Source organism: Scatophagus argus, unplaced genomic scaffold, assembly GCF_020382885.2.
Source record: "Scatophagus argus isolate fScaArg1 unplaced genomic scaffold, fScaArg1.pri scaffold_35_ctg1, whole genome shotgun sequence".
Classification (NCBI taxonomy): Eukaryota; Metazoa; Chordata; class Actinopteri; family Scatophagidae; genus Scatophagus; species Scatophagus argus.
Genome location: NW_025421235.1, coordinates 26,237 through 38,197, shown reverse-complemented (window position 1 = coordinate 38,197; position 11,961 = coordinate 26,237). Strand labels below are relative to the sequence as shown.

At 44.5% G+C, this 11,961-nt stretch overlaps 2 long non-coding RNA genes across 2 annotated transcripts; both read right to left on the bottom strand.

Annotated features, from left to right (window-relative positions):
• Window positions 1-539: 539 nt before the first annotated feature.
• On the bottom strand, window positions 540-1,139 carry LOC124055962. The gene is made up of 2 exons (XR_006842896.1): window positions 830-1,139; window positions 540-714 (listed from the first exon to the last, which is right to left on the bottom strand). It is a non-coding gene; the product is annotated as an uncharacterized LOC124055962 (long non-coding RNA).
• A 9,490-nt stretch (window positions 1,140-10,629) lies between these two features.
• On the bottom strand, window positions 10,630-11,103 carry LOC124055965. The gene is made up of 2 exons (XR_006842899.1): window positions 10,920-11,103; window positions 10,630-10,804 (listed from the first exon to the last, which is right to left on the bottom strand). It is a non-coding gene; the product is annotated as an uncharacterized LOC124055965 (long non-coding RNA).
• Between the last annotated feature and the right edge of the window lie 858 nt (window positions 11,104-11,961).

The following is an 11,961-nucleotide window of genomic DNA, read 5'->3' as shown; positions in this document are numbered from 1 at the left end:
TGATGAGTGTGAGATTGGACCGTTGTATTTCAGTAAGTTGTGAAGAGAAGTTCATGATAGGAAAATAAATCTCCGCATTCGGGAAAGTAATGCGGGCCTGTTTGTACAGGGCTTTAAGCTGTTTAATGGAGGTTTGTTTGGGGTCCTGATCTCTATTGTTGATGCCTATTGAAAGTACAAGAATCTTGGTGAGCGGGCTAACTGTTGTTTTTTCACAGATTTTATGAAAATGGTAAAAAGTGGCACCCGGGTAACTGTCTAATTGGATTTGTGGATGGTAATGAGGGGGTATTCTATTGATATTGGAATCTCCTAAAACAAGAACGGGTTTTCGAGGTTTGAATTGCCAATCTGTCAATTTACGGTGAGGGCGAGCTATATGATAAGACGGTTTGAAACGGGTGGATGAAAGGGGCGTCTGAAATATGGTATGAGGAGGATCTGAAGCAAGAGTTGAAGTGGGGGTGGCCGATGGGGTGGTAGGGATCCCAGGTGGGGGGCCAGGAGATTCGAGCTGAGTGGCTTCATTAATGTTTTGGAAGGAGGGCTCAGACTGGTCTCTCTGAGTGGCCATGTTGGCCTTTGGAGTCCCACTCATCATGTTAGGAGTGCCCTCCTTTGGTGGTATGTTGGGGATATTTTTTTCTTTTTCAGAGGTGATCGGATCAAGAGAAGTCGAATGCTCTACTGTCCCAGCCACCCCACCAGTAGGATCTGTTGGGGAAAGCACAGATTGAATGCAGTCCTCAGTGATAACAGCAACATTCGATTTATTGTAAGTGGTGGTGAGGGAAACAGACTCAAGCTCAGGAGTAACCGGTGGATTTACCTGGGGTTGGACATGGACCTGAACCCCAACCTCCCGTACAGCAGCAGAGTTTTTTATTTTGGTGCCATCAGAGCCTATGGCTGTAGATGGAGGTGCGTTAGCTTCAATTGATTGCTGTGGACAAATCAAAGAAAATGATGGGTAATGGGCATGTGTACTAGAGGTGATGGGAAGTACGGGTGAGAGTTCTAAAACTGGTAAAGAAGGTTGTGTTTTCTGAATTTCTATGGTATATTTAAAGGTTCTGGACTTAGATGGTCTTTGGGGCAGAGGGGTGGACGCCACAGGGGGTGGGGGAGAGGCCAATATCCCATGTTGTGGATAGGCCGTACGTGATACAGCAGTAGCAGCATGATAAAGATTCTTATCAATGGTAGTCTGTACATACTGTGGATAAGAAGGGACTGATTTGTCCGAGGCTACGAGATTACCAGCTGTGGACCCAATTGAGGCAGTGGGTCCAGATGGGTGACATGCACTCTTGGGGCTACTTCCCTGTGTTAAACCAACAGGTGGCACCGTTGAGTGAATGTCAGACAATTTACATTCAACAGGCGGAGAGAGATTTGGGTTGAGAGCAGATTCAGGTGTAATCACAGGATCCCTTTCTCGTGGTGTGGGAGACTGGGTGGGAGTGGCCACAGGAAAAGGCCTTTGTAAGGCCTGGCTTGTGGAAGGTAGGCTAGCCTCAGTACATATAGAGACATTCTGATGATTATCAGAAGATGGAAGGTTATGACGGGCTATTTCCTCTACTAAGGAACTGCGGGGCCCCAAATAGAGTGATAACTTGTGAGGGGCTTCAGACTTGGGTAGGGGAGGAAAGTCATTTTCCTCCCTTGCTTCTGGGATGGAAGGAAGGGGAGGGGGGCGTGCAACTGTGTTAGGAGCAGGTTGGCGAGGCCTAGGGGGCGGAGGTAAGCTGGTGGTAGCAGTCACATCATGAAGGGAAAAACCTAGCGTGTCTTCCACAGCATGAATAGTTTCTATTGTGAGTTTATGATTGTAGCGTTTCCTAGCCCAACCAATGGCTATTTGAAGGGCTAGTGGGTCTTTAGAGGGTGAACCAAACGATGTGATTATACTAGAGTAGTGTTCTTGTAGAATGATCATATTATTTTGCATCCAGGAAGTTGTATTGTTAGCAACCTTTGTTCGTGTATCAGGTGAGGGAGCAGCCGGTTTGATGAATTCTGTAAGCCTATTTACTTGTCGTAACATACCAGGGGGGAATTGGTTTGTGGTAATGGAACGATCTATTATATGTTTATGGTGGATGGCCTGGATCAATTTGAAATATTGCTTGCTGAGACGTCGCGTTTCTAAAGGAGGGGGTTCAGACAAAACAACAGGTCGCTGATGAGTAAGTGGGGGCCGGGCACGAGGGGTTCGGACTTGTGTAGTCTGGTCATTATTGGGCCTGGATATAGCATGCGTAACAAGAGACATTAGTGGTATAGGTGTATATTTATGTGTGTGTGTTCTATGAGCTGGCTGACCATTCATTTAATTAGCTGATCTGTACAATCAAGTTCCTTACAAAAAAGCGAGTTTTAGGTTAATCAAACGGAAGGGTGCTTACCTTGAAACAGTTTTAGATTCTGGGTCTCAGTCTTCCATCCGTGTTGTAGTGCGGCAGTCTTGTCGTAGGTTGGATCCACACGATGGTTGTGTCTTAAGACGCCTGTGGATGAAGAGGAGACTCGCTTCTCGGCTGGTGAAATTGAGGCAGGATAGTTGCTGGTAGAGAGGATCAGTCGGCAGCGACCTCTTCCGTCGATTAAAAACTCAACTTTATTTAAATGTTAAAATTTAGTAAAAAACCCCCATAAAAGTCAGTAAAATGGCTTCCAGGGGTGTACTTTTGGTTAAAAAAGGAACAAAGAAAGTGCAAGAAAAGCTAAAAATCTCCTGACGTTTCGCAAACAGTATTGCTTCATCAGAGGTAAGGAGAATGAATGGGCAGCCAGGGTGCCTATGTAGATGTTCGGGGGTGGGAGGGGTTGGGTCCACCCCCGGGGGGGCCAGTCCCAGCCAATCACCACACCAGAGTTTCAGGATTGGTTAGTAAATTCCAAAAACTGGAGGGAAAATTCAAAATTTTGGAGGGAAAGTGTGTGGCCCACTCTGATTGGGTCTCCCTGGGGGAGGGTCAAAGAAGTAGGAAGAGAAAATGTGTTAAAACCAACCATTGGTTCTAGTCATGTAAGGACAGCATTCCTGCTGATATAGTGGCGCACCGAGCAGTGTCAAAGACTCCAGTGCGGGAGAACAGGGTTCAAAACCCTGCCTCCCCACCATCCATTTTCTATAGCTATTCCTATACCATGTACATTTTCAGGAGGATTGTAACAAAGCCAATGAATAAATGTTTGATTCAGATAAAATAGAGATAAAGATAAAAGAAATAAAAAGAAGTCTGTCGATGGCACTGGCTAGGTTAGGGTTGGGTTAGGGATGGGGTTCATGAAGTCAGATGTGGACCTAAAAAGCACTGGCCTACCGACAAGACTTTAAAATCATAAAATGATAAAATCAAAAAAGACCAGGGAAGAATAACCTAACAAATGACTGTTAAAATGGATCCTAGAGCCCAAGTTAGTAAAACCTCATGGAATCTGGGAGCGGAGTATTCATCTGCCAGAATAGGCATGGGGAAGGGGACACCACCCACAACACAGGGGACCCGGGTTCGAATCCCGCCAGGAGCAACCAATTTTATATAAAAAAAAAAAAAAAAAAAAAAAAAAAAAAAAAAAAAAAACATAAGTGCAAGTATTGAGCAAGGCTGGCCAGCAAATAAGGTGGCTGTGTGGAACAGCCGCAGGGCCGTCACCCAGAAGGTCCGGGTTCGAATCTCGCTGGGGGCCACCAACTTTTTTTTTAAAAGATGGGTTGCAAAGGAAAAAAAACAAAACAAAAAGCACACCACCAAATGATAAATACAAGTATTAGACATGGCTAGCCAACAAGGTGGGTGGCTGTGTGGAACAGTCACTGGACTGCCACCCAGGGGACCGGGGTTCGAATCCCACCGGGGGCCACCAACTTTTTAGAGAGATGGCCTGTACAGGAAAAAGCAGAAAACACCTCACTGAAATAACAAATACAAGTATTAAGCAGAATTGGTCAACAAAATGGGTGGCAATGTGGAACAGCCCCAGGGCTGCCACCCAGGGGACCGGGACTCGAATCCCGCTGGGGGCCCCTGGCTTTTGCCAGTGGATTGCACAGGAAAAAAACAAAAATTAAACCACTAAGATGACAAATACAAGTATTAAGCAGGGTCAGTTAACAAAATAGGTGGCAGTGTGGAACAGCCGCAGGATTGCCACCCAGGGGACCTGGGTTCGAATCCCACTGGGGGCCTGCGACTTTTGTAAATGGGTAGCATGGGGAGAAAAAAAAAAAGGGGGGGGGGGGTGAAAAGAAAAAGACAAGGGGGTTTGGGGTAAGGAAAAGAGTTAGGGATGTAGGGTTGGGGTTAAGGGTCACAAATTAGGGTAAGTGTCAGAAATTAAGGTAGGGTTGGGGTTGGGGAACATAAACTAAGGAAAGATTTGGGAATTAAGGTTAGGGTTAGGGTTAAGGGGCATGGGTTGGGGTTAGGGGTCAGAGGTAAGGTCTGGGGTCGGGATTAGGGATCACAAATTGGGATGGGGTGGAAAACCAAGGGTTGGGGTTAGGGACAGGGGTTAGGGTTAAGGGGCATGGGTTGGGGTTGGGGGTCAGAAGTAAGGTCTGGGGTTGGGATTAGGGATCACAAATTGGGATGGGGTGGAAAACCAAGGGTTGGGGTTAGGGACAGGGATTGGGGTTAGGGTTAGGGTTAGGGTTAGGGTTAGGGTTAGGGTTAGGGTTAGACTAAGGGGATAAAAGCAGGATGGCAAAATTTGCCATCCCAGTTTTACTGGAAGACTAAGGGGATAAAAGCAGGATGGCAAATTTTGCCATCTTCCTTTTACTGGAATAACTTGGGCTAGGAAGGTGGTAGAGAGATGAAACCAAGTCCTACCCCCCCAAATGTGGCCACGCCCTTTCCAACGGTACCACCCCCGAGTTTGTACGACATACGGTTCCGGAGATACGGCAAATTCCAAATCGTGGTTTGTTTCTATGGCTGAGTGTGTGTGTGAGTGTGTGTGTGTGTGTGTCTGCGTATGTGTGTGTGTGTGTGTGTATGAGAGTGTGTGTCTGTGCGTCTGTGTGTGTGTGTGTGTGTGTGTGAGTATATGTCTCTGTGTGAGTGTGCGTCTCTGTGTGTGTGTGTGTGTGTCTGTGTGTGTGTCTGTGCGTCTGTGTGTGTGTGTGTGAGTATATGTCTCTGTGTGAGTGTGCGTCTGTGTGTGTGTGTGTGAGTGTGTGTCTGTGTGTGTGTGTGAGTGTGCGTCTCTGTGTGTGTGTGTGTGTGTGTGTCTCTTTGTGAGTGTGCGTCTTTGTGTGTGTGTGAGTCTGTGTGTGAGTGTGTCTGTGTGTGTGTTAGGGTTAGGGTTAGCATGCTGTTTTGCACTTGGTTCTTAGAGGATGCTCAGGGTAGGGTTAGGGTTGGGTTAGGGATGGGGTTCATGAAGTCAGATGTGGACCTAAAAAGCACTGGCCTACCGACAAGACTTTAAAATCATAAATGATAAAATCAAAAAAGACCAGGGAAGAATAACCTGACAAATGACTGTTAAAATGGATCCTAGAGCCCAAGTTAGTAAAACCTCATGGAATCTGGGAGCGGAGTATTCATCTGCCAGAATAGGCATGGGGAAGGGGACATCACCCACAACACAGGGGACCCGGGTTCGAATCCCGCCAGGAGCAACCAATTTTATATAAAAAAAAAAAAAAAAAAAAAAAAAAAAAAAAAAAAAAAAAAAAAAAAAAAAAAAAAAAAAAAAAAAAAAAAAACATAAGTGCAAGTATTGAGCAAGGCTGGCCAGCAAATAAGGTGGCTGTGTGGAACAGCCGCAGGGCTGTCACCCAGAAGGTCCGGGTTCGAATCTCGCTGGGGGCCACCAACTTTTTTTTAAAGATGGGTTGCAAAGGAAAAAAAACAAAACAAAAAGCACACCACCAAATGATAAATACAAGTATTAGACATGGCTAGCCAACAAGGTGGGTGGCTGTGTGGAACAGTCACTGGACTGCCACCCAGGGGACCGGGGTTCGAATCCCACCGGGGGCCACCAACTTTTTAGAGAGATGGCCTGTACAGGAAAAAGCAGAAAACACCTCACTGAAATAACAAATACAAGTATTGAGCAGAATTGGTCAACAAAATGGGTGGCAATGTGGAACAGCCCCAGGGCTGCCACCCAGGGGACCGGGGTTCGAATCCCGCTGGGGGCCCCTGGCTTTTGCCAGTGGATTGCACAGGAAAAAAAACAAAAATTAAACCACTAAGATGACAAATACAAGTATTAAGCAGGGTCAGTTAACAAAATAGGTGGCAGTGTGGAACAGCCGCAGGATTGCCACCCAGGGGACCTGGGTTCGAATCCCACTGGGGGCCTGCGACTTTTGCAAATGGGTAGCATGGGGAGAAAAAAAAAAAAAAAGGGGGGGGGGGGTGAAAAGAAAAAGACAAGGGGGTTTGGGGTAAGGAAAAGAGTTAGGGATGTAGGGTTGGGGTTAGGGGTCACGAATTAGGGTAAGTGTCAGAAATTAAGGTAGGGTTGGGGTTGGGGAACATAAACTAAGGAAAGATTTGGGAATTAAGGTTAGGGTTAGGGTTAAGGGGCATGGGTTGGGGTTAGGGGTCAGAGGTAAGGTCTGGGGTCGGGATTAGGGATCACAAATTGGGATGGGGTGGAAAACCAAGGGTTGGGGTTAGGGACAGGGGTTAGGGTTAAGGGGCATGGGTTGGGGTTGGGGGTCAGAAGTAAGGTCTGGGGTTGGGATTAGGGATCACAAATTGGGATGGGGTGGAAAACCAAGGGTTGGGGTTAGGGACAGGGATTGGGGTTAGGGGTCCTAGGGTTAAGGTTAGGAATCTGGGATTTAACTTAGGATGAGGGATAATGTTGCGGGAAAAAAAAAAAAAAAAAAAAAAAAAAAAAAAAAACAAAAAAAAAAAAAAAAAAAAAAAAAAAAAAAAAAAAAATAAATAAATAAAAAAAAAAATAAATACATGAATAAATAAGTAAATAAATAAATTATATATATCTATGTATAATATGTATATATGAAAATGTATAAATAAATAAGTAAATAATTGATGCTGGTGGAACTTTATATAATATAAGGCATGCACAAGTAATCAATCATAATTCTTGAAGAAAGTATAAAAACACCAAAATTCATAACCAAGATAATCCAAAGCATGCAGAATAAAATCAATCAAAATTTGAGTTCATAAAATTCCACCAGAGGGAAGTACATAATAAAGACAATAATCAATACATAATAAATTAAAAATATATAAGTGTTAGAATAATTCGTATTTACCTCCCTATATGTTAAAAAAAAAAAAAAAAAAAAAAAAAAAAAAAAAAAAAAAAAAAAAAAAATTTTTTGGTTTGCTCCTGGTTTTTAGTGTTGTCTAAAGATTAAAATGTGTTAAGGGATGTCATTCAGACCTTTGGGAGTAATGGTTCCCAGCCTCTCAATCCAAATTCTCTCCGCTCTCTTTCTTTGCCCAATCGTCCAATGGATGTTGGCTTCTAGGCCTGTGATGATGAGTGAGTCTGGAGAATGCTGCTGAAAATGTGTCACTAAATGGGTAGGGAGTGAATTGAGCCTAATATTCCGGAGGTGTTGTTTAAAGCGGGTCAAAAGTGTATGCTGAGTCTCACCAATGTAATGTTTGTGGCAGATAGTGCAAGTGATGATGTATACTATATTACTATGATGCAAGGACAAGGAACCATGGGGTGGAAATGACAATTTACTGTAGGGGTTGGTGATCAATTTTCTATGATGATAGTGGTTGTGTTCCGGGGTTTTGGAGTTATTGCTATGAGAAGTGAACTTAGACTTAACTAGTATACTTTGGAGGTTGGGGTTCCTTCGGTAAGCTGAGATGAGTTTGTGGTTCTGGAGGGGGGGGTGACGCAATTGAACACGAGAAAAATTATTCTTTATTTGTTTATGTAGACCTGTTATACGATGTGAGAAGGTGGAAATGAAGGAAGGACATGTCCTGTAGGTGTGTGTGGGAGATTACTGCCAACAGTGTTGTACTTACCGATACTGGTGCAAGTCAATAGACCTCTTTCACCCTGAGGAATGGGTGTCACAGTAGGGCGAAATGGGGAAGTGGGACACATATCGCCGACTGGGTGAGGAAAGGCAGAAGGGCAGGAATGGGGTGCTGACTCTAAATTGGATAAGGAACTGGGAGTAGACGGAATGGGGGTGCAAACCTTAGTACCGTTGGGGGGATATGGGGGACTGAGAGTGGGATGCAAGATCAAATTCGGGGAGGGGATTTCAGGGAGAGAGCGAGTGGGAGCGAGAGCAGCCAAAGTGCTATTCTTGATTTGTCTCAAGAACCTTTTTGAATAATGTCTTTTACGAAGTGAATTAAACAGAATACGGATAGAGTGGTGGAGATCGGACTGTAAAGAAGAAATACGGTAAAATCGAATAATTTGGGATTTGATAATCCCCCTGAATGTGTGTTTTGGATGATAACTAAGCTTATGAAGGAGGGCATGTGTATCGGTAGCTTTAAAGAAAACCTTGGTTAATGGGCGTTTGGAGATTGAATCTATGGCCTGAAAAAAAAACCGTGGTATCCAGAAAGTTAATCTGATCTGGATGTATAGTTGATTTAATTTTTATGGAGGGGTGGTGATTATTAAGAATTTGAGTAAATTTATTGAATTCTGTTAAACTATGTGGCCAAATACCTATAATGTCATCTAAAAAACGAAGGAAAAGAGAGGGTTGAAGTGGGCACTTGGCCAATGCTTCTCGCTCCCACTCGCTCATATAAATATTGGCGTAGGACGGTGCAAACCTTTGGCCCATGGCTGTTCCATGCATCTGCAGATAATGGTTATTGTTAAACATGAAATCATTATTTTGTAAGCAGAGGGTAAGTAATTTTAAAAGTTCCTGATCTGGTCTATTGTTGTCTGGATATTTTTTGAAAATGGATTGTATAGTTTGTATACCTAAGTCTGTATTGATATTAGTATACAAACTATCTATATCTATGGTGAAAAGGTAAGAATGCATAGGAACAGTCATGGGCCGAATCCTGTCCAGAAAATGGTAGGTATCTTTAATATAGCTGGGGTGCTTGGTGGATAGGGATTGAGAAAGTGGTCGATGTACTGAGAGACATTGTAAGTTACACTGTTAAAATCGGAGACTATGGGGCGACCGGGAGGAACCTCGAAGGGAATAGTCCAAGTTGCGGGATCCTTATGAATTTTGGGGAGAAGATAGAAAAGTCTTGGTCGGGGAACATTGGGGCCCATTAGAAAATGTTTCTGTTTTGTAGTGATGTACTTCTTGATATGTAAGGAAGAAATAATATTATGAATTTGTGTCTGAGTGTTGTGTTGAAGTGTACTAGCAATAGGTTTATAGTAATTGGTGTTTGAAAGTTGGCGATTCGCTTCTAGTAAGTATTGTTGTCTGTCGAGAATTACCACTTTTGAGCCTTTATCAGCCGGTTTTATGATAATATTAGGATTCCGGGAAAGTTGTTTGAGGGCCCTGCGTTCAGCCCCCGTCAGGTTGTCTGAAATATCCGACGGGGGTTGGTATGTACGCAGGGTACGATTGTCCGTTTTAATCAATGTCTGGATGTGTTGGTTAGCTTGTGAGAAGGTAGGTTCCCAGTTAGATGAATAAGTAAAAGGTGTGTACTGGTGATTAGGCCGGGTATGAAAATGATCAATGATTTTAAGGCGTCTGTGGTAATTGTGGATGTCCCTTCGAAGTTCCTCCCAGTCATATTTTGTAGGGCGGGGGATGAAAGAGAGTCCTCTTTCTAAGAGTTGGGCTTGCGCAGGGGAGAGTGTAAGTAAGGAGGATAAGTTTAGGATATTCGAGTCCATATCTAACTGTAATCGGGTGCGATCTGCTACTGTGGTAGGAGTGGGAGTTACTGGTGGGGGTGGAATATCAGAGGTTGAATCAGCTGGATTATAAGTAGCCCGATTAGGGTCTATTTCAATGTTAAATTTAATTGTTTGCACCAGTATCGGAAAATTTTTTGGGCTGTAGTGGCAGTCCAATGGATATTGTCCTGTTCAGTGAGGAATTTATCATGCGGAATTTCAGCTAAGAAGGGAAAGTGAGTCGCAATGGTGTTGTTGATGAGTGTGAGATTGGACCGTTGTATTTCAGTAAGTTGTGAAGAGAAGTTCATGATAGGAAAATAAATCTCCGCATTCGGGAAAGTAATGCGGGCCTGTTTGTACAGGGCTTTAAGCTGTTTAATGGAGGTTTGTTTGGGGTCCTGATCTCTATTGTTGATGCCTATTGAAAGTACAAGAATCTTGGTGAGCGGGCTAACTGTTGTTTTTTCACAGATTTTATGAAAATGGTAAAAAGTGGCACCCGGGTAACTGTCTAATTGGATTTGTGGATGGTAATGAGGGGGTATTCTATTGATATTGGAATCTCCTAAAACAAGAACGGGTTTTCGAGGTTTGAATTGCCAATCTGTCAATTTACGGTGAGGGCGAGCTATATGATAAGACGGTTTGAAACGGGTGGATGAAAGGGGCGTCTGAAATATGGTATGAGGAGGATCTGAAGCAAGAGTTGAAGTGGGGGTGGCCGATGGGGTGGTAGGGATCCCAGGTGGGGGGCCAGGAGATTCGAGCTGAGTGGCTTCATTAATGTTTTGGAAGGAGGGCTCAGACTGGTCTCTCTGAGTGGCCATGTTGGCCTTTGGAGTCCCACTCATCATGTTAGGAGTGCCCTCCTTTGGTGGTATGTTGGGGATATTTTTTTCTTTTTCAGAGGTGATCGGATCAAGAGAAGTCGAATGCTCTACTGTCCCAGCCACCCCACCAGTAGGATCTGTTGGGGAAAGCACAGATTGAATGCAGTCCTCAGTGATAACAGCAACATTCGATTTATTGTAAGTGGTGGTGAGGGAAACAGACTCAAGCTCAGGAGTAACCGGTGGATTTACCTGGGGTTGGACATGGACCTGAACCCCAACCTCCCGTACAGCAGCAGAGTTTTTTATTTTGGTGCCATCAGAGCCTATGGCTGTAGATGGAGGTGCGTTAGCTTCAATTGATTGCTGTGGACAAATCAAAGAAAATGATGGGTAATGGGCATGTGTACTAGAGGTGATGGGAAGTACGGGTGAGAGTTCTAAAACTGGTAAAGAAGGTTGTGTTTTCTGAATTTCTATGGTATATTTAAAGGTTCTGGACTTAGATGGTCTTTGGGGCAGAGGGGTGGACGCCACAGGGGGTGGGGAGAGGCCAATATCCCATGTTGTGGATAGGCCGTACGTGATACAGCAGTAGCAGCATGATAAAGATTCTTATCAATGGTAGTCTGTACATACTGTGGATAAGAAGGGACTGATTTGTCCGAGGCTACGAGATTACCAGCTGTGGACCCAATTGAGGCAGTGGGTCCAGATGGGTGACATGCACTCTTGGGGCTACTTCCCTGTGTTAAACCAACAGGTGGCACCGTTGAGTGAATGTCAGACAATTTACATTCAACAGGCGGAGAGAGATTTGGGTTGAGAGCAGATTCAGGTGTAATCACAGGATCCCTTTCTCGTGGTGTGGGAGACTGGGTGGGAGTGGCCACAGGAAAAGGCCTTTGTAAGGCCTGGCTTGTGGAAGGTAGGCTAGCCTCAGTACATATAGAGACATTCTGATGATTATCAGAAGATGGAAGGTTATGACGGGCTATTTCCTCTACTAAGGAACTGCGGGGCCCCAAATAGAGTGATAACTTGTGAGGGGCTTCAGACTTGGGTAGGGGAGGAAAGTCATTTTCCTCCCTTGCTTCTGGGATGGAAGGAAGGGGAGGGGGGCGTGCAACTGTGTTAGGAGCAGGTTGGCGAGGCCTAGGGGGCGGAGGTAAGCTGGTGGTAGCAGTCACATCATGAAGGGAAAAACCTAGCGTGTCTTCCACAGCATGAATAGTTTCTATTGTGAGTTTATGATTGTAGCGTTTCCTAGCCCAACCAATGGCTATTTGAAGGG